Raw genomic sequence first — 23,980 nt, 5'->3', positions numbered from 1 at the left:
ATTTACTTAATCAGTGAGTAAGCCTAGAAAGTCCTAGAAATCTGCTTTTTTTGGAAAGAGCCCCAGATGATTATAGGTTTTGATTAAAAGCTTGGTTTGGGGAAGCAATTTTAACTTTCACTTTACATTGCATATGAATCATAATATGTGATACATATGTATTGCATATGAAATAGAATTGTAAGTTATTTACTTGAACAAAAATAATTTCTTAACATAAAATGTGAATAGATAAGTAAACTATGGTTATAAAAATGAAATGAAATAAGATTATGTGAATGTAATTTTATTTATAAAGGAAAACATGCTAATCAAAGGCTGCACAACAATGAGAAACATTAATGACAAATTTAAACATAAATTAAGATATTCCTCTGAATTCTAAATATTTCATTGTGCATCAGAAACCAACAAAATTTTAGTATTTTTTGTGTATATTATTCTGTATTCACAGTCTCTGCATTTGATTGGATACTTGGATTTTATTTCATTTTCTTTATGACATTCTCCACAGATTAATATGACTGGCTGCTGCTTTTGGGATTGAACATCCTTCTCAGTGTCCATTGTTAGTCCCTATGCAGCAATGAGAAACTTCTTACTCCAGAGAACATTACTTACTTTCCCTTTGAAAGAAAAGTAGAGCATAAAAAATTTATGCAGAATCACAACTAGACTAGGATTTTATGCCCATTTTGCAATAAAAGACTCCCGTAACTTATAGGCATGATGCCATTACAACTTTCGATGTAGAATAGAATCATTTGTTTTCATAGTTGAAACAAAAAAAAAATTAAGGGAAGAAAGTATATTAAGGGAAGAAAGTTATTTTGTCTTCCGTTCTCCTTGAGTGTGAATATCTTGGGGTAAGTAACTATATACTAGTCTTTTCTGTATTTTTAAATACCTCTAATATTTTTGCCCCAAAAAACAAACAAAAAACCCAATATCACTGGTGACCACCAATGTTAGATGTCTTTGATTACTACAACAATATCAGATAAAATGACAAGTGAATTCTACAAAATAGAAGAGGCATTTTAGTAATTTTAAAAATGCATATTTATATATGCAGTGATAGACCTACTGGAGACAGGAACCAGGAAACACATTTTTCTGTGAAAATAAAACATTCAGTTAGAGAAGTTTATGAAAGCATTTAGTTGACAGATTACTTCTATAACCTTTGTTCTGTTTGTGAGAAACATTTATACGGCTGTTTCTAAACTCTATAAACCAATATTCTTATACCCAATTAAAATGAGCAACACAGATTGGTTTTCATACACAATAGCATTTTTATGAACTCTCATTTCTTCATAGACCACTTAGCTGTAAATAATCCATGCAAATAGCAATTAGACCTTTCCTGGTTTATGCATATAAACATAATGGTTATTCAAGGAACATGGAAATGCTTCAAGCAAATTTCTATATAAAATATGCATATTTAAAACCATATGTTTGACAGTTTCAGTAAATGATTTTAAAATGAACTGCGAGAGAATTCAGTGTGGTGATGTTCTGTATGTATCTTTGTTGTGCAGAATCAGGTCAACCTCCACTTACCACAGCAAACAAGTTAAAAACCTGTTGAATTTTCTATTACTATCTTAACGTATTTTTAGTCTATTATAAAATTTTTTAAATTTTCTTTCTTAGTTACAGATAAGAGATGGAAAAAATAAAGATGTTCTGTTAACCATAGTGCAATTATATAAATTAAAAAATTAGCATTGATATAATACTAATATCTAATGCAATGACCTTACTCAAATTTTGGCCTTTGTCCCATTGATGTCACTTACAGCAAAAGAAAAAAAAAAAATCTGGTCCTGGACTTAATCCAGGATTTTACCTTTTCTTTAATTATTTTTCTTTAATCTCTCTTAATCTGATGTTTCCTTAGCCTTTTTTTATGCAATTGATAGTTTATAAGACATCTTTCAATTTATATTTGTCTGATGTTTTATCACAATTAGTTTCAGATTAGGTATTTTTGGCAGAAATACCAAGGATGTAATGTTTTGTCCTTTTCTGAGCATGATTTCAGAGTGAGCATGATTTTTATTTATCCCATTACTGGTGATAACTTTTTTCATTTGTGTGTGACTTCTGCTCTGTTAATATTTTTCTATTGCTAATTAGTAACTCTTTGGGAAATACTGTGCTGAAAGTTAACCAAGATTGATTCTTTATTTTGGCCTTGCAAAGGGCATCAATATAAGTGTCTGAGAGGATGTTATGCCCATTATGCAGTTATTCACAAAGGCTTTAAGACTTGTGTTGGGGGGCGCCTGGGTGGCTCAGTTGGTTAAGCGGCTGCCTTCGGCTCAGGTCATGATCCCAGGGCCCTGGGATCGAGCCCCGCATCGGGCTCCCTGCTCGGCGGGAAGCCTGCTTCTCCCTCTTCCATTCCCCCCTGCTTGTGTTCCTGCTCTCGCTGTCTCTGTCTCTGTCAAATAAATAAATAAAATCTTTAAAAAAAAAAAAAAAGACTTGTGTTGGGTAGAGATGAAGAATAATGTAGAGAGGGATCTTCTGTAACAGGAGTATGGGCAGAATGTAAGGACAGGGGCAGGTGAGTTGGACTATTTTTTGAAAGAAAATGAGTTTGCTTTCTTCTGTTGGTCTCTTTATTTTCTGGGAAATAGATGGCAGTTTGACAAAAGGGGGGAGGAGTTGTTAGAGACTGGATGAGAGAAAGTGGCCATCCTGGGATTTTGGAGAGTTTATCCACTAGGGAAAAAATAGGTCTGCCTAACAGAAATAATACACCATTTGAGATGTATGAGGATCTCAGTTCACTTAGAATGAAAACAGTGAACATGCCTGTTTAGCTTTTTCTACAATCAGGTTCTTCTCCTTGGATGCTGTCAATGAACATGAAATGATCTGGTTTCAGTCAGAGTTAGAAATTTGACAATCAAGTAAAAGAAATGTGGAAAGGGGCAAGAGAATGATGAACAACTGTCTTTATGTTACATAAAGAGAAAAGGAAGAAATGATAGATGTACTAACATTTATTTTATTTTTATTTTTTAAAGATTTTATTTATTTATTTGACAGAGAGAGACACAGCGAGAGAGAGAACACAAGCAGGGGGAGTGGGAGAGGGAGAAGCAGGCCTCCCGCTGAGCAGGGAGCCCGATGTAGGGCTGATCCCAGCACCCTGGGATCATGACCTGAGCTGAAGGCAGACGCTTAATGACTGGGCCACCCAGGCGCCCCAAGTGCACTAACATTTAATAGATGGTAGTGTCATTGACCCAAAGTAGTGGTAGAATAATTCTGGAGAAAGAATACAGAATACTGGAATAAATAATTTTGATAAGTGGAAGGAGATAGTATTTACCTGTTTTAAATCATGATACAGTAGTTGAAAATATATACACACACGCACACACACACACACACACGTGTCAGTAGGATAGTGCAAATGAATTAGGATGTGGCTAGTCTTATGACATTTTGATCTTTAGTAGAGGAAAAGTAATAAATAAATATCCTGGCAGTCTCTGGGGCGGGGGGGGAGGAGGAAGGAGGAAACCAACCTCACCAAAAAAGCCTGCAGGTCTTGCAGTCAATAAAATGAAGAAGAATACATATCCAACATTTGATAGGACTTCAGGGGAAGCACTATCATAAGGATAGAACCAAAACCATCATGCAGTTTTAATCTCATTTAATCACAGCTCTTACTCCATCTTTATAGAATATTTGTTAAAAGTTTTCAGGAAGTATTCTTTGACTGGTGTCATTATTCTGAAAAACCAAAAGACAGTCCCCCTTGTGAAAGCTAGGGCAGCCTGTTCCCTAACCACTGCTCCTTCTCCCATTCCAGATCAATTTAATATTAACCTACACTATTGCCACTACAATAAACACAAATATAAAAAAGAGATACTTAAAATAATACTAATAGTTAAGAAAACATATACGTAAATAAAATGCTATTTTAATGACTTTTACTATGATGTCTGTTAAAGATTCAACTGTACTATTTAAAATATTTGAAGAGGGAATGGGAGAAGAAGAAATAATGCTTTTGTACTAATGCATCTTGGTTAAGATTATAACAGTTCATAAAAAGCAGAATGGAGCAGTAAATTATGGAATACTAGGCAGCAATGCAAAGGATAAACTACAGCTATACTCACAATGTGGATAAATGTCACAAACATTTGTAAGCAAGAGTAGACAAGTCATAAATATGCAGCCTGGTGAATTATTACAGAGTGATGTGGAAAGTTACTTCACCGATCAAAAAGTAGTAAGTAGAAAGGATAATAAAATTAATCACAAATTAAATCTATAATGAATAACACATCTTCCCAGTGAGATTGGCAAAGATATGGAAAGTTGAAGAGAAAGTTGGGGAAAGTAGGTAATTCAACACACTTTGTTTGGGGATATATTTTGTTTTAATTGTGATAATGAGGATACTAGTCACTAGCTACCAATTCTTTAAATGCTCATTTAAGGGCGCCTGCGTGGCTCAGTTGGTTAAGCGACTGCCTTCGGCTCAGGTCATGATCCTGGAGTCCTAGGATCGAGTCCCGCATTGGGCTCCCTGCTCGGCCGGGAGTCTGCTTCTCCCTCTGACCCTCCTCCCTCTCCTTCTCTCTGTCTCTCATTCTCTCTCTCTCAAATAAATAAATAAAATCTTTAAAAAAAAAAAATGCTCATTTAAGACTCAGCAATCACACTTCTGGAAATGTATTATATAGAAGTATTCTACACGTAAATTTTGTAATAACGAAGCATAAAAATAACTTATGACCATTAGTAGTGTGATAAATAAATTAGCACATATGCATGAAAAATTAATTCTCTTAAGAAGATAGACATAAAATGTAGAATATATTGCACTTTATTGAATACATATGGCATATTTAGAGTGAATTTTGTGTTTACTCTTTGAACTTGTATTTGATGAATTACATATTTTGTTTTGTTGTTCAGTAGTTGATGGACAATTTAACTAGCCTTTCCTTTATGCCCAAAGAGAATGACATTGCATTTATTTTAAAAGCATTCATTTTTATCTGTCCTACTTTATTAACATATTTACGTAGGTAATGCCTTTCTTTTGTAAGTTAAAAATTCATTGATTTCTCTAACAACTTTGTCCAAATTTCTGAGTTATATGTCTATTTCATTCATTTGCTTTTTTCGTGTCAAATATTTATGTGAATTTTTTCTAGCCCAGTTTAATTATATTGCATAAATTTAAATATACATAATCATATATTAAAAATTGAATATTTTGAGTAAAACTAAGCAATTTGTTATAATTTCAAGGAGTTAAAATTACCCATTTACTTTAAAACCTATGCAATATTGTTCTAATTATTTTTCTTCTTTTTAACTTTTTAATTTTTTTTTTTCCATTTAATCCCTATCCTCTATTTCCCCCATCACTCCTCCCCTCCTCTCTGGTAACCATCAATTTTCTCTCTGTAATTGACTGTTTCTTGTTTTGTCTCTCTCTCTTTTTTTTCTTTGCTTTTTTTTGTTGTTGTTTTTCCTCTTTTCCTTTGTCTCCTTTTTTTTCTTTGCTCATTAAAACATTAAAAATATTAAATTTCTTAAATTCCACAGATGAGTGAGATCATATATTTATCTTTCTCTAATTTATTTCCCTTAGCATACTCTCTAGCTTTATCCATGTTGTTGCAAATGGCAAGATTTCATTCATTTTTATGGCTGAATAATATTCCATTTTAGATATTTATATATGTTTGTGTATATATATATATATATATATATATATATATATATATATACCACTTCATCTTTATCCATTCATCTACCGATGGACACTTGACTGGCCTCCATAGCTTGGCTATTATAAATAATGCAGCAATAACCATAGAGGTGCGTATACCCCTTTGAATTAGTGTTTTTGTATTTTGGAGGTAAATACCCAGTAGTGTGCTTACTGGACCTTATGGTAGTTCTATTTTTAATTTTTTGAGGAAGCTCCATATCATTTTCCAGAGTGGCTGCAGCGGTTTGCATTCCCACCAACAGTGCAAAAAAGTCTCTTTTTCTCCACATCCTTGCCAACATTTGTTTCTTGTGTTTTTGATTTTAGCCGTTCTGACAGATGTGAAGTAATATCTCACTGTGGTTTTGATTTGTATTTCCCTGATGATGAGTGATGTTTAGCATCTTTTCATGTGTTTGTTGGCCATCTGTATGTCTTCTTTGGAGAAATGTCTGTTCATGTCTTCTTCCCATTTTTTAACTGGATTATTTGGATAATAACCCTTTATTGAATAGGTCATTTGCAAGTATGTTGAGGTATGTTCCCTCTAGACCTTTTAGTTTTGTTAATTGTTTCCTTCACTGTGCAGAAACTTTTTATTTTGATGTAGCCCCAATAGTTTATTTTTGCTTTTATTTCCCTTACCGCAGGAAACACATCTAGAAAAATGTTGCTACAGTCAATGTCAAGGAGATTATTGACTTGCTCTTCTAGAATTTTTATGGTTTCAGTTATCACATTTAGGTCTTTAATCCTTTTTGAATTTATTTTTTGTGAATGGTCAAAAAAGTGGTCCAGGTTAATTCTTTTGCATGTAGCTGACCAGTTTTGCCAACACAATTTGTTGAAGAGACTTTTTCCCATTGGGTATTCTTTCCTCCTTTGTCAAAGATTAATTGACCATATAATTGTGTGTTTATTTCTGGGTTTTTTGTTTTTAAGATTTATCTATTTATTTGAGGAGGGGGGCATGAGTGGAGGAGAGACAGAGGGAGAGATAATCCTCAAACAGACTCCCCACTGAGTGTGGGAGTCCAACACAGGGCTCAATCCCAGGACCCTGAGATCATGAACTGAGCCAAAATCAAGAGTCAGATGCTCAATGGACTCAGTCACTCAGGTACCCAACTGGGTTTTCTGTTCTAATCCATTGATCTACATATCTATTTTTATGTCAGTACCATACTATTTTAATTACTACTGCTTTGAGTATAACTTGAAATCTGGAATTGTGATACTTCCAGTTTTGTTTTTCTTTTTCAAGACTGCTTTGGCTACTCCAGGTCTTTTGTGGTTCCATACAAATCTTAGGGTTGCTTGTTCTAGTTTTGTGAAAAATTCTGTTGGCATTTTGATAGGGCTTGCATTAAACATGTAGATTGCTTTGGGTAGTATAGATGTTTTGATATTTGTTCTTTCAACCCATGACCATGGAATGTCTTTCCATGTCTTTGCACCATCTTGTATTTCTTTCATCAGTGTTTTATAATTTTCAAAGTATGGGTCTTTCACTTCTTTGGCTAAATTTATTTCTAGATATTTTATTGTTTGGGGTGCAATTGTAAATGGGATTGTCTTTTTAATTTCACTTTCTGCTACTTCATTATTAGTATAGAGGAATACAACAGATTTTTTTAATGGATTTTTGTACACTAATTTTGTATCTTGTGACTTTACTGAATTCATTTATCGGTCCTAGTATTTTTTTGGAGGTTTTCTATATATATGGATCATCTACAAATAGAGACACTTTTACTTCTTTTACTTTTTCCTTACTCATTTGGATGCCTTTTATTTCTTTTTGTCATCTAATTGCTGTGGGTAGGATTTCCAGTACTATGTTGAATAAAAATGGTGGGAGTGGAAATCCTTATCTTGTTCCTGATCTTAGGGGAAAAGCTCTCAGTTTTTCACCATTGAGTTGATGTTGGCTGTGGGTTTTCATAAAAGGCCTTTATTATGTTGAGGTATGTTCCCTCTAGACCTACTTTGCAGAGGGTTTTTATGATGAATGGATGTTGCACTTTGTCAAATGCTTTTTCTGCATCTGTTGAATGGTGGTATGGTTTTTATTCTTTCTTATTGATGTGATGTATATGTTGGTTGTTTTGTGAATATTGAACTACCACCCTTGCATCCTAGGAATAAATCCCACTTGATCATGGTGTATGATTTTTTCAGTATATTGTTTGATTCTATTTGTTAATGTTCTGTTGAGAACTGTTTCATGCATATTCATGAGCGATATTGGCCTGTAGTTCTCTTTTTTTTTTGTGGTGTCTTTATCTGGTTTTGACCTCAGGGTGATACTGGCTTAATAGAATGAAATCAGAAGTCTTCCTTCCTGCTGTATTTTTTGGAACAGTTCGAGAAGAGCAAGTATGAACTCTTCTCTTAATGTTTGGTAGAATTTACCTGGTCCTGGACTTCTGTTTTTTGGGAGTTTTTTGATTACTGATTCAATTTCATTGCTGGTAATTGATTTGTTCAAATTTTCTATTTTTTTCCTGCCTTAGTTTTGGTAGGTTATATGTTTCTAGGAATTCATCCATTTCTTCTAAGTTGTCCAATTTGTTGGCATACAGGTTGTCATAATATTCTGTTACAATCATTTGTATTTCTGTGGTGTTGTTTGTTATTTCTCCTCTTTCATCAGTGATTTTGTTTATTTGGGTCCTCTCTCTCTTTCTCTTTTTTTTTTTTTTTAAGATTTATTTATTTGACAGAGAGAGACACAGTGAGAGAGGGAACACAAGCAGGGGGAGTGGGAGAGGGAGAAGCAGGCTTCCTGCTGAGCAGGGAGCCCGATGCGGGGCTCGATCCCAGGACCCCGGGATCATGACCTGAGCCAAAGGCAGATGCTTAACGACTGAGCCACCCAGGCGCCCCTCTCTGTCTCTCTTTTTTTATGAGTTTTGCTAGAAGTTTGTCCATTTTGTTGATCTTTTCAAAGAACAAGCTCCCGGTTTTATTGATCTGTTCTACTGTTTTTTGTTTTGTTTTAGTTTGTATATCATTTATTTCTTCTATAATCTTTATTATTTCCTTCCTTTTGCTGGGTTTGAATTTTATTTGTTCTTTTTCTAGCTCCTTTAGGTGTAAAGTTAGGTTGTTTACTTGAGATTTTACTTGCTTCTTGAGGTAGGCCTGTATTGCTATAAACTTCCCTCTTAGAACCACTTTTGCTGCATCCCAAAGATTCTGGACTGTTGTGTTTTCATTTTTATTTGTTTCCATGTAATTTTTTATTTCTTTTTTATTTTTTTGGTTGACCCATTCATTGTTTAGATGTTATTTAGCCTCCATGTATTTGTGCTCTTTCCAGAATTCATCTGTGTGGTTGATTTCTAGTTTCATAATGCTGTAGTCAGGAAAGATATGGTATGACTTCAATATTTTAAAATTTGTTGAGATTTGTTTTGTGGCCTAATATGTGATCTCTTCTGGAGAATGTTTTATGTGCATTTGAAAACAATGTGTATTCTGCTGTTTTAGGATGGAATGTTGTGAATATGTCAAATCCATCTAGTCCAGTGTGTCATTCAAAGCCACTGTTTCCTTGTTGATTTTGTTTTGATAATCTGTCCATTGATATGAGTGTGGTGTTAACGTCCCCTGCAATTACTGTATTACTGTTGATTATTTCCTTTATGCTTGTTATTAACTGTTTTATGTATTTGGGTACTTTCATATTGGTTGCATTAATATTTACAACTCTTATATCCTCTTGTCAGATTGTCTTCTTTAGTGTTATATAGTGTCCTTCTATGTCTCTTGTTAGTCTCTGTTTTAAAGTCTGTTTTGTCTGATATAAGTATTGCTACACTGGTTTTCTTTGACCTCCATTAGTGTGATAGATGTTTCTCCATCCTCTCACTTTCAATCTGCAGATGTCTTTAGGTCTGAAATGAGTCTCTATAGGCAGAAGGTAGATGGGTTTTGTTAGGTCTCATTTTTAAAATAACATTATTGTAAGCTTGGTCTATGTGAGATTTTATTATTTTACTTATTATTTATTTATTCATTCATTCATTTAAGAGAGAGAGCATGAGCAGGGGAAGAGGGAGAGAGAGAGAGAGAGAGAATCTCAAGCAAGCTTCATGCTAAGTTTCTCTAAGCTTTAGCAAGCATTTGGACAATTAATAATAGGCATTTGAAATAAGATGATTTTTGGCTGGCAATAAAAAGATACATTTCAAAAACAAAGGAACTAAATATATAAAACTTTAAAATTAATTATGTGGCATAAACAAGGAAGAAGGTAAATGATAACTTGAAATTTTCTGACTGTATCTAGTGTAGAAGATAATACCAGAACATTAATCAGGGAATGAAGTAGAAGAGAAGATTTAATGAGAAATTTGAGATTTGAATTTATATAAGTTTGGCATCATGACAGAAACCTAATTTTAATATGGGCATTTACCACAGAAACTCATACTGAGTATATCCCTATTATACTTATTCTGAGGACACCTGGGTGGCTTGTTCTGGAGATGCCTGTGTGACTCAGTCGGTTCAGTGTCTGCCTTTAGCTCAGGTCATGATCCCAGGGTCCGGGGACTGAGTCCCTCATTGGGCTCCTTGCTCAGCAGGGAGCCTGCTTCTCCCTCTTCCTGCCACTCCCCCTGCTTGGCTCTGTCTCTCTCTCTCTCTCTCTCTCACAAAAAATAAATAAAATCTTGAAGAAAGAAAGATACTTGTTCTGGCTTTTAATGTCCTTGTAGTGATGCAATATACATTAGTGCAAGAGTAAAACACAAACCGTGGGATTCAAATAGTTATGGGGGTCTACTGGAATGAATAAGGATACCAAATTTGTAAGAAATTATATTTCCCTTATTAATCAGTATTCACATGTTTAATACAATGAAGTGAACGTTAAAAGAAACATTAGATGATATATCATAATGCACTGTCTACTTACATGTCTGATAATATAATGTGACTGTATAGGAATAATAAAGAATATTCTCTTACTCTGGATTTTTATTTCCTACCACTCTTCACTTGTATTTATAATTGCTTCTTCTTCAATCCTTCTATAGAATCAAACTGATTTCATTATGGCTCAAGATATGAATTTGCCTTAATGTTTATTACCAGTAGGGGACCCCTATATCTGGTAGCTACTGTCTCAAATTCTAAGTGATTTCAGGTTTCCACTGATCCAAGAAAAACATTAATACATAATAAGGGTTGCAGTTCATGATGACTCTAGAACATTGTCTTGGTAAAATTAGATTCCTATATTTTCAAAATCATCATCTGGACATGTTTAAAGAGTTGAAGAGGTTAAACTTTATCTATGCCATGAATTTAACAGAAACAAATTTGTTTGGGAGAATTATCTGAAAACTTAAGAATGCTACTATTGGAAAGCCTTTGACTGTTTCCTGATAAAAACGTTAATTAAAACATTCAGCTAGCATATTTGGCTTTCTCTGATGTTCTTATAATCATAATATTGGTATATAAATAAAATCTGTGCAAAAACAAAGGTAGACAAAGTTGAGAGTTAAAAACAGCTTAAACAACATGATTTTTTTTATGACTTAGAATTTTTATAGGGTAATTACCATGCTAAGTAAAATTTTCAGCGATTCTCACATAAAAATTATTTGAAACTTTCTAAGAGATTTGAGTGAATAGTTTTTTTCATTTTTTTTTCTTGATAGGGCATATATTTGTAAAAGTGAACAAGAAGAGGGGCATGTGTCTCAGTCAGTTAAGCAATCTGCCTTCAGCTCAGGTCATCATCTCAGGGTCCTGGGATTGAGCCCCATGTCAGGCTCCCTGCTCAGTGGGGAGTCTGCTTATCCCTCTCCCTCTGCCACCCCCCACTCCTGCTTTCTCTCTCTTTAAAAAAATAGATAAAATCTTAAAAAAAAAAATAAAAAAAGAAGAGTGGCCTTGGCTATACATCTGACTTCAAGAAGCCAATTTTGTAATCTTGAAAAACTGTCAAAGAAAACACCAGCAAAAAGAAAAATAATCCCGGATTAATTAGGAGCAGAGAAAAAAGTGAGCAAATAACTCTTGTAGCTATTGCTTATCAAGTCACTACATCTATTTCAAGCACTATGTCACATGCATATGTCTACGGCTTCAATTATTACTTCTTAAGGAAGATTGATATAGAGGAAGAATAAAAACAAAAAAATTGAATGTACACATGATAATATTCAACCTAGAGGAGAACATTATTGCATAACAATACAAAAATTCTCTATATTTTTTAATGAATTTAATTTACTGAGTTGTAAACATTATACAAATCAGCATTTATCAAAGAAAAGTATTAAGCATAATACATTGCATTTCTCTTTAGAATAAGCACAAGATGTGTGCATTTTTTCAATGTTTACAGCATGAAATTCTATCATTTACTCAAGATTTCTTCTATCCATAAAGTATAATATTTAAATAGATAACCAAGCTGGTACACTGATTCTGCATTTTGAAGCTGTTTCAAATAGAAATTACTTTTTCCAAGTTAATTGTTAGGAACATATGCTAGTGAAGCAAAATAAGTTCTGAATAAGATTTTACACTTTATGCAAAAGGCGAATACATTTAGAGAGTAATCTCTCGAAGTCATTTTTAAAATCCCACTATACACTCCTGTGATTTTGCCTTTGGGAAGACATAAGATAGAATGTATCTTCTTGGCAAAAATACAGATATTAACATGTTGTTTTAAGCAGATGTTGTCCCAGATGTAGAGGAAGATTTAAGATATGCTCTGGCCAAGCAGCAGAAATTACTCTCACAGATGAGTAAGCATCCACACCAAACACACTGTTACCAGCCGGTATTTCTGTGTAAAAGATAATGAAAAACCATCTGTCCATTGCAGTAATTTGCCAAAAGGACAACCCAATATGCTACTTGATCTCTCTATATTTAAAAATGAAATAACAAACAGTATCTCTTATCCACAATTCATTTTTTTTTTCTGCAATATTTGAAATAAAGGGCTCTCCAAATACCTGGAAAAAAATGAGTTAGAGAAAGATTCATTTTGTGGTTCATAATGAAAACACAACTTCTAATTTTCACCCAAAAGAAAACAAGGCTTGTTCTTAGTAAATTCTTTTACCTTTTTTTTTTTTTTAAATAACAGTTTTATTTTTCAGAGCACTTCCAGATTTACAGAAAAATTGAGCAGAAAGTACAGGGAGTTCCCATATACTCTCTCTCCCTGCCCTTAGTTTTTCCTATTATGAATAACTTGCATTCATGTAGTACATTTGTTAGACATGAACTAATATTGACCCATTATTATTAACATTTACAGCTTACATTATATTTCACTGTGTTGTATACATCTATGGGATTTGCCAAATGCATAATGTCACATGGTCACCATTACATGACAGTCATACAGAATAGTGTCACTGCTCTGAAAATCCCCTGCACTCAGCCTATTCATCACCTTCTCTTAGCCCCCTCAGTCTCTTGAAAACCACTGATATTTCTCCTGTCTTTATAGCTTTTCCTTTCCCAGAATATCCGATAGTGTGTAGCCTTGAAATCATACAATAAGAAGCCTTTTCAGATTGGAGCCTTCCACTTTGCAATATGCATTTAATTTTCCTCCACGTCTTTTCATGGCTTGATAGCTCATTTCTTTTTATCACTGGATTTAGACATACTTATATACCCATGATGCTATCACCACCATCAAGATAGGTAGTGTATCTGTCATTCCCTCAAGCTTCCTTGCTCCATTATTTTTAAATCAATAGACTGAGACTATTTTTTGAGAAGTTTTAGATTTACGGAAGTGTTGTGTGAAAGTACCCAGAATTCCCATAAACTTCCCTAGTGCAGTCCCAATTTCTCCTATCATTAATATCTCACATTAGTGTAGGACATTTCTACAATTGTTGAGTCAATATTGATACATTTTTATTAGCTAAAGTCCATAGTTTACATTAGAGTTAACTCAGTGTTGTACATTCTATGGGTTTTGAAAATTTTTTAATGACCTGTATCCACCATCACAGTATCATACAGGATAGTTTCACTATCCTGACTATGCCTTATGTTCCACCTATTCTTTCTCCCCACCCTCTCTAAACTTCTGGAAAACACTGATCTTTTTACTGTCTTTATAGTTTTCTCTTTTTCAGAAGGTCATGCCATGGGGATAATACAGTGCATGACCTTTTGAGAACTGACTCCTTTCACTTGACAATATTCATTTAAGGTTACTTTGTATCTTTTGGTGGATTGATAGTTCATTTCTTTTTATTGCCGAGTTACACTCCATTGTAGGGATGTACCACAGGATGCTATTCCATTTCCTTATTGAAGGACATCTAGGTTGTTTCTAATTTTTGGCAATAATGAATAAAGCTGCTATACACACTGAAGTGCAGGTTTTGCTATGGACATAAGTTTTCAACTTGTTTAGGTAAATACTTAATAACACATGATTGCTGGATCATATGATGAAACCATGTTTACCTTTGTAAGAAACTGCCAAACTGTCTTCCATTTGCTTTTGCAAGAACAATGAATAAAAGTTTCTGTTGCTCCACATCCTTGCCAACATTTAGTGTTGTCAGCGTTTTGGATTTTGTACATTCAGATAGTTGTATATCATTGCTTTAATTTGAAATTCCCCGGTAACATTTGATGTTGAGCTTTTTTTCATATGCTTATTCACATTTGAATATTTTCTTAGATGAGGTGTCCCTTCAGATCTTTTGCTCACTTTTTCATTGAGTTGTTTGTTTTCTTAATGTCACTTTAAGAGTTCTTTGCATATTTCAGATACAAATCCTTTAACAGATATGTGTTCTGCAAATATTTTCTCCCCATCTGTAGCTTGTCTTTTCATTCTCTTAACAGTGTCTTTCACAGAGCAGAAGGTTTTAATTTTAATTAAGTCCTATGTCATTTTTTTTTTTCTTTAATGGATCATGCTTTATGTGTTGTATCTAAAATCTCATTGCCAAATCCAAGGTCAGCTTGGATGATATTTTCTAAAAGTTATTTTCTATATGTTATTTTCTAAAAGTTTTAACATTTTATATTTGGGCCTATTGTTCATTTCAAGTTAATTTTAGTGAATCTATAAGGTCCTTATGTAGACTTTTATTATTATTATTATTATTTGCTTATGAATGTCCATTTGTTCCAGGACCCTTTGTTGAAAAAACTGTCCTTTCTCCACTGTGTTGTCTTTGCTCTTTTGTCAAAAATCAGCTGGACTATACTTCTCTGGGTCTATTTTTGGATTCTCTATTCTCTTCTGTTGATATATTTGTGTATTCTTTTACTATTACCATACTGTCTTGGTTACTATAGCTTTATAGTAAGACTAAATTACAATAGAGTTAGTGCTCTGATTTTATTCTTCAGTATTGTGTCAGTTAACTTGGGTCTTATGCCTTTCCATATAAACTTTCGAAGCAGTTTGTCACTATCAAGAGAATAACTTGCTGGGATTTCAATTGCAATTGCATAGAATCCACCATTCAAATTGGGAAAAAGTGACATATAAACAATGTGAATCTTCCTATTCATGTACATGGAATAACTTTCCATTTATTCAGGTATATTTTGATTATTTTATCAGAGTGTTGTTGTTTTCCATATAGAGATTAGGTACATATTTCGTTAGATTTATAACTATTATTTCATTATTTTTGTGCTAATGTAAACAGTGTTGTGTTTTAATTTCAAATCTCCTTTGTTCATTGCTGGCATGCAAGAAAGCTATTATGTATTTTAACCTTGTATCCTGCAAACATGTAATAATTGCTTATTAGCTTTAGGAATTTTTTGATCAATTCTTTGGGCTTTTTACATAGAAAATCATGTCATCTGCCAAACAAATATTTTTTTCTTGCCCAGTCTGTATATCTTTCCCCCGCTTATTGCAGTACAGTGTTGAATAGGAAAGGAGGGAATGTACATCTTTGCATTGCTTCTGATCTTAGTAGGAAAGCTTCTAGTTCCTTATTATTAAGTATGATAATGTTAGCTATAGGTTTTTCTGGAGTTGTTTTTATCAAATTGAGGAAGTTCTCTAGTCCTACTTTGATAAGAGCATTTATCGTGAACGTGTGAGATGCTTTTTCTGTATCTACTGATATGATCATATGATTTTTCTTCTGTAGCTTGTTAATGTGATGAATTACATTAGTCAATTTTCAAAATTTAAACAATTCTTGCATAACTAGAATCAATCTCACTTGGTCTTAGTATATAACCTTTTTATACATTGGTGGATTTGATTTGCTAATATTTTGTTGAAGACATTTGCATTTGTATTCATGAGAAATATTGATTGTAGCTTTCCCCTCTTGTAATGCCTTTTTCTGGTTTTAGTATTACAGTAATGCTGACTTCATAGAATCAGGCAGTGTTTCGTCTGCTTCTATTTTCTGGAACAGATTACAGAAAATTGGTATAATTTCTTCCATGAGCATTTGGTAGAATTTACAAGTGAAAAACTCTGGATCTGGCACTTTCTGTTTGGGAAGATTATCATTATTTAAATTTCTTTAATAGATACAGGACTATTCAGATTATCTCTGTATCACTGTGTGAGTTTTGGTACATTGTGTTTTTTAATAAATAGGTCCATTTTATTTATCAAATTTTTAAGCATAGAGTAGTTCGTAGTATACCTTTATTATCCTTTTAATATCCATGGGAGCGGTACTGTAGGCCTTTCCTCCAATTCTGATATTTGTAAATTTATGTTTTTTTTCTTTTTTTCTTAGTTATTATGGCTAGAGTTTTAGAAGTTGTATTGATCCACAAGTATTCTTTGTGTACTTTGGATCACTTATAGTTTTCAGTGTTGGAAAGAATATGATCAGGTATGACATTTTATAAAGATTTTTAAAAATTTTATATTATACTTGCAACTGAGAGAATAATATGTACCCTCTAGAGTACAATAAGATATTGTAGAGATTTGTGCAAAAGAATTCCAAGTTGTGGAGTTCCGTTGTGTAGGAACTAGAGAGCAAATCATAGGGTAACTGCAGTTTAACTGGAACATAGTATGTATGACAAGATTAGTAGTGCACATTGTTAGAAAGATAGATGAGAGAGAATTTGTGAAAAGCTGTGAGTGACTAGCCAAAAATGTAGAAGAATAAAATTATTTAGTGAATTTAAAAGTGAACCAATTAGTTGAGTTTATTTACTCCTTAGAGATTCTAGAACTTATAGAAATAGAAATGATTTGAAATAATTTCCTTAACAAGGGTAGTACAGATTTTATATATTGGTTGGTTAATTATAATCAAATTATAGTTTTAATAAACACATGGTTAACAAGTTAACTATCACAAGATTAGTACAACCTTTAAAATGAACTTGTTTAGCATTTAAATAAATTCAAGTAGTTTTAAAAAAATACACTAAACATAAAATTAATTTTAAAAAAAATTAAATCGTTTCAAGGATACAAGTTAGCAATACTGGGAATAAATCATAACATTTGAATTTATATGAAATTATTTTTTCCTTCCTAAAAAACTGACTCATGCAGAAATTCAACTTTATATTTACCTCTTATAATAATTATATGTTCTTTTTGTTTAAATTTAGGTAACATATACTGTATTATTAGTTTCAGGGGTAGAATTTAGTGATTCATCAGTTGCATGTAATACTCAGTGCTCATTACATCAAGTGTCCTCCTTAATGACCATTACCCAATTCCCCCTTCCTGCCCCCCATCTCCTCTCCAGCAACCCTCAGTGTGTTTTCTAGAGTTGAGTCTCTTATGGTTTGTCTCCCTCTCTGTTTTTATTTTATTTTTCTTTCCCTTCCCCTATGTTCATCTGTTTTGTTTCTTAAATTCCACATATTAGTGAAATCATATGGTATTTGTCTTTCTCTGACTTATTTTGCTTAGCATAATACCTTCTAATTCCATCCACATCATTGCAAATGGCAAGATTTCATTCTTTTTGATGACTGATATTCCTGTGTGTGTGGGGGGGGAGACTTCTTCTTTATCCATTCATCTGTTAATGGACATCTGCGCTCTTTCCATATTTTGGCTCTTGTGGACATTCTGCTATAAGTATTAGGGTGAATGTGCCACTTCAAATCACTATGTTTGTATCCTTTGGATAAATACCTAGTAGTGCAACTGCTGGGTTGTAGGGCAGTTCTATTTTTAACTTTCTGAGGAACCTCCATACTGTTTTCCACAGTTGCTGCGCCAGTTTGCATTCCCACCAAGAGGGTTCCCCTTTCTCCACATCCTTGCCAACATCTGTTGTTTCCTGACTTGTTAATTTTAGCCATTCTGACCAGTGTGAGGTGGTATCTCATTGTGGTTTCTATTTGTATTTCCCTGATAGTGAGTGATGTTGAGCATCTTTTCATGTGTCTGTTGGCCATTTGTATGTCTTCTTTAAAGAAATCTCTGTTCATGTCTTCTGCACATTTCTTGACTGGATTTGTTTGTTTGTTTGTTTTGGGGGTGTTGAGTTTGTAAGTTCTTTATATATCTTGGATACTATCCCTTTAACTGATTTCTGTCTCACATTTAGGTCTTTCATCCATTTTGAATTTAGTTTTGTGTATGGTCTAAGAAAGTGGTCTAGTTTCATTTTTCTGCATGTGGCTGTCCAATTTTCCCAACACCATTTGTTGAAGAGACTGTCTTTTTTCCATTGGACATTCTTTCCTGCTTTGTAGAAGATGAGTTGCCCATAGCATTGGAGGTCCACTTCTGGTGGTATAGTTGAGACACTAATGGTGTCTATTACAAGCCAGTCCTTGAACCACTAAGATATATTTGTGATGAATTATGTTAACTTTACTCTGAGGACATATAGCTACTCAAGATGGAGTCTGGTTGCATTTCTATAATAAAAACTTCTAAGAAGAAGGGCAGAAAAAAATTAGATAAGTTACTGTCCTCACTACTACAGCTTGTCCCTAAACCACACCTGGCATTTATCATCTTCTTCCTCAACACTCATTCTAGACTTGCCTCACACTTGGCCAGCATTTCTGTTCATCTCATTGCTTGCTTGGTGTCTCAAGCTAGACATAAATAGTTCTGGTGTCTAAGAAGCTGATTGCTCTGTCCTTCTTACAGGGTCTTTTTCGATTTGTTTAGTGTGCTTTTTGTTTTTGTTTTGTTTTATTTTTTTCTGCTATAGATGCTGCCTGGTAAGCCGTGATGTAAAAAACAAAGATTTGAATACTGGATGCCGTCAGAGATTCATCCACCTGCCCTTTCTTTGGATTTGTCTCTGCTCCTCCAGGCCTGCATTTTCTAGGCCCCTTATAGTCCATCCAAGCGAGCTATGTGCTACTATAAAACATCCTGTTTATATAATTCTCTCCTACCTTTTTCTTATCCTGTTTATATTACTTCTTCTTATAGCTAGGTTGATTACCCAGATGTTCTAAGTTCAGTTCAGTGGCAATATTTGTCTTCACAAGTGCCTTTTAGGCCTGCTCTGATAAGGACTGCAATATATATGTATATATATATATGTATACATACATACACATATTTATATATTAAACTTAAATAATGTACATTATAATTAAATATATATTATTTTATATTTATGTATTATATATTTATATATTTAAATAAATATATATCTTTTTTTTTTTGAGAGAAAGAAAAAACTGGCTCACATAATTGTGGAGACTTGATAAGTTCAGTATCTACATAGTAGACAGGCAGGCTGGAGACCCAAGGAAGAGTTGTAGCTTGAGTCCTAAAACCGTCTGTTACCAGAATTCCTTCTTGCTTAGAGAGGTCAGTCTTTGTTTTATCAAGACCTTCCACTGATTAAATGAGGTCCAGCCACATTATGGATAGCGATCTGCTTTATTGAAAGTCCATGAATTTAAATGTTAATCTCTTCCAAAACCACCTTCACAGAAATATCTAGAATAATATTTGGCCAAATATCTGGGAAATGTGTCCTGACAATTTGACAAATAAAGTAAATCATCACAGGCACTAATTATCAAGTGCATCCTTCACTATCAGCTCATGGGGAATCATTCACAGGCTACAGGTATTAGGTGAAGGAAAAGAATTAGAGCAAGACAGATATATGTACTGGGGGAGGAAGGAAGGATTCTATCATTTTCAAATCTAATCATTCCAGCTGACACTAGTGAGTCCAATTCCATACCAGCATGTCATATAATTTTTTTGCCTTGGGTCCTCTGGATCTCTTCGGTCCCAATGCTGAATATGCCATTTCCATCATGTGAAGGAATTATGCTGTACCCACACTTCTAGCTTAGTGGTCGTGTGAACACTCAACACATGTCACACAACTTCTAGAAGAAATTACATTACAGAGTCAGGCATTTGGTCTCTACTAGTATTAATAGCATGCTGGAAGCTGCTTTTTAAATTATAAATGATTTTCTGTTGAATATGGCATAGCTTAAAATCTTATGCTATGACTTCCATATTGGGGACAGCCAGAGATTCTATAAAACATTCTTATGACACAGGTAGTACCATATGGCCTCTACCAGGTCACATAGTCCACCTGTCAGAGATAATTGAAGTATAGACTGAACCTAGAGCAGAATCCTGTCTTGTGGAGGACTCCATTTAAAACTACCCATCTTCCAAATACAAGCTATTTCACAAGTATAATATTTGCCATTTTCACATTCCAAAGAAATCTATCAAGTAGTGTGGCTCTTTCTTATTTAATACATTTTTTAAAAGATTTTATTTATTTATTTGATAGAGAGAGATACAGTGAGAGAGGGAACACAAGCAGGGGGAGTGGGAGAGGGAGAAGCAAGCCTCCTGCCGAGCAGGGAGCCCGATGCGGGGCTCGATCCCAGGACCCTGGGATCATGGCCTGAGCCGAAGGCAGATGCTTAACGACTGAGCCACCCAGGCGCCCCTCTTTCTTATTGATAAGAAATGCAGCATGGGGCACCTGGGTGGCTCAGTCATTAAGCGTCTGCCTTTGGCTCAGGTCATGATTCCAGGGTCCTGGGATCGAGCCCCATGTCTGGCTCCTGGCTCAGCGGCGAGCCTGCTTCTCCCTCTCCCTCTGCCTCTCCCCCTGTTCATGCTCTCTCTCTGTATCTCTGTGTCTCAAATGAATAAATAAAATCTTTAAAAAAAAGTAGATTTAAAAAAGAAGAAGAAATGCAGCATATATTAACTTTATTTCACTTTGGAGGGCAGACAGAGATGCCTCAGTGTATGCCAGAAATCTGGGTCTCCTAAAACTTTGTGTTGTGGCATACCCATTAAAACTTCTGAATACTCTCCCTCATTGTCTTTTTACACCTTACTAGGGCATCCCAAATATTTACCTCTTTGTACTCTCAAGTTCAATTGTAAAATGCCATCATTAGAATGAACCAATGTCTTGTTCAGCATTGAGTCAAGATGGCCAAATTTTATTTGATTTATATTTTGATACAGATAAAGAAGGCTTACTTTGCCCTGGAGAAAGATCTTTGGTTAGTGCAAACTACTTCATATTCCATTTTGAAAAAAAAAATTAGAAGGAACATATTCACTAGATCAAAAGACATGGCATCAGAACATGTGTTGTAGTAAAGATTCTACACTTACAGAGCAGCTGCTGTTAAGACTACGCCATCATCTCTCATGATCCCCTGGTTTGGATGGATACAACCAGTAAATTACATGTGTACCTCTGGATTGTCTAAGTCTTTAAGGGTGGCATTAATGTCTGACATTTTACTTGTGGCATTGTTTCTGATTTACCATGTTGGCTGTAGGAGTTTTAAAAGCTTCCACTTGACTTCTTTTGATATAAATTTTTATTACTCCACATGAGAGGTAACCAATGTGATATTCTTCCATTTGTTAAATAAATCCATGCTAATTATTCACATAGGGACAAGAGAAATAACTATAAAAGGGATTTATAAACTCTATACACCCATTGCAAATTAGACCTGGGGCATGACTATAGTCATCATGTCGTGTTCATATACTCCCATTCTAATGAGGGATATTGAATTTCATTTGGTTCTCCTGGTGTTAGTTTTAGCTGAGATACTCATAGAAATTTCTAGTTAATCCACTGTCCTCAATATACATTACTTTTTCTTGGAATAGCCCCCAAATATACTCCCTGAGCATTTTAGGGTCTTTGTTAAAAAGAATTTGTCCTTTTCTTCAACCAACTGGCTCTGGATTTGAGAATTGACTCAGATCTGGAGATTGGGTTAGGAATCATGGTTTTCTATTACAGCAGTAACCATTAGCCATTGGCTCACCCACTCTTAATATTTTATGGTTTTATAAGTAAAACAAACAAAAAAACCCACATTTCGTTGTGTACCTTTTTCATCTCTAGGAATACCATGCTCTATTAGCCATTACAACAGATCCCTGTAAGTCAAGGATCTCTACTTGCTATTTCAGTCTTGCTGGTCAATCTAGTAAGTTTTGTCTGCCTTCTCATGATGCCACCAGTTCTCTTGCCATTTCTTTTCTTATATGACATCATTGCTCTCAAACTTCAAGCAGCAATTCTAACAGAATATAAAACTAAAGACATTTACTTGAATTAATAATGTCCTGGTATCAATAAAATCTCACTTATCTGGCTTTACAGTCCACATCCTGTGATCCAACACTTTCAAAATCAATTCCCAACCATGTCCTCATGGTTCTTTATGGAATGTATTAACTATATCTTATAGATTTTCTGGTAAATAATCATGCTTCTCCTTCTGGTAGGGTTATAGTCACTTAGGCCATGCTGAAGCTGTTTTAGGAACAATAAGTGGGAAATGGGGAAAACATCAGATAGACATCATCTTGTAAGGTAGTTTTTTCAAGTGAAACCTACTGAATGTTCTGCAGATATTGAGAAAATGATCTCTTCTAGAAATTGTGAGGGGACTGCTCCTTACAACCCAAAGGTTCAAGGAATCTTGGGAATAATTTTTTTTAAATACATACCAAAAAAATTAATCCTTGCTTCAGGTCTTCTCCCTTCCTTTTAATGTCTTCACTTCATTTTAGAAGACTTACAGAAAATGTGTACTTGCTTTCCATTGTAACTCTTTCATACTTCAATCACTTCTCAGGCCTAATTTACAATAGAGTCAGCCCTTTCACTGCAGGACAAAAGAATTATTTTAAATACCACTTTGAAATCCTCTGGCATTCAAGTTATTTTCTAAATGTTTAGTTTGCTGAATTTAGTCTGAGGTTTTCATACCAATAGGCTTCTGTGGTAATTAGTAACAGCCAACCCATTTTATAATCATGAAAATAACCATTGTCTCCATCTTTCAAACATATAAGCTAGTACTTAGTTCAGTATAGCCCCTTCTACTCATATTCAGTGCCAACCCACCACAGGTGAAAGTCTTAATAATTTTCATTGTAAAAATGCCAAAGAGCATCATACTTCACTTACCCTCAACAAAGTTGTTGGCATGTGGTCAGCACTTTCACTATCCCATCCTGAGGGTCTACTGGTAGGAGTATTTCAAATACCAAGAGCCTGAGTCTGGGTTTACCCCAACACAGACTTTAAGACAGAACTCAAAAGCATTCTTTCTGATAGTTAGATACAGGAGTCACCAGTAGGTGAGTGGAGAAATGAAAAAGGGAAATGAAGAAAATAAATTTAAGATACATTAATGAGCATGATAAATATATGGGAAACTAGGACTTTGTTTTGTTAGGGAACTCTGGCACACAGTATAGAACAAGATTCAGTGTTGTCTCAAGGGGCAGATTTATGTTCATTATCAGGTAAAGGTACCTTAACTGCCCTATATCATCAGCTTAGTTTACAGATGATTTATTAGGAAGTCATCAGTGTATATGAGAATAGTAAGGGCACCACAGCTTTTGCTATACCTATAATGCAAATACATTTCTTCTAATAATATTTTCATTTTGAAAAAATATGAAGTATATTTGATTGAGGCTAATTGCACATTAACTGAATAAATATCATTTGAAAATTATCTGGATTTTAGAAAATGTAAAGACTGATGATTAATTCAAACTTTGTTTTCATCTTTTAAAAATGTATTTCAAATATCAATGGCTCCTGGGTGGCACAATCAGTTAAGCATCTGCCTCTTGGTTTTGGCTCAGGTCATGATCTCAGGTTCTTGGGATTGAGCCCCTCATCAGGCTCCACACTCAGTGCAGAGTCTCCTTAAGATTTTATCCCTCTCCCTTCCCCCCCCCCATGCTCTCTC

General features: G+C 34.3%; 1 pseudogene; it reads right to left on the bottom strand.

The window, feature by feature from the left end:
* Window positions 1-390: 390 nt before the first annotated feature.
* LOC102743342 (DNA-directed RNA polymerases I, II, and III subunit RPABC4 pseudogene) lies at window positions 391-567 on the bottom strand (annotated as a pseudogene).
* Window positions 568-23,980: the final 23,413 nt, after the last annotated feature.

This window comes from Leptonychotes weddellii, chromosome 2 (assembly GCF_054177405.1).
Source record: "Leptonychotes weddellii isolate Sample4059 chromosome 2, ASM5417740v2, whole genome shotgun sequence".
NCBI classification, from domain to species: Eukaryota; Metazoa; Chordata; class Mammalia; order Carnivora; family Phocidae; genus Leptonychotes; species Leptonychotes weddellii.
The sequence above is the reverse complement of the archived record's forward strand: the minus strand, read 5'-3'. Positions and strand labels throughout refer to the sequence as shown.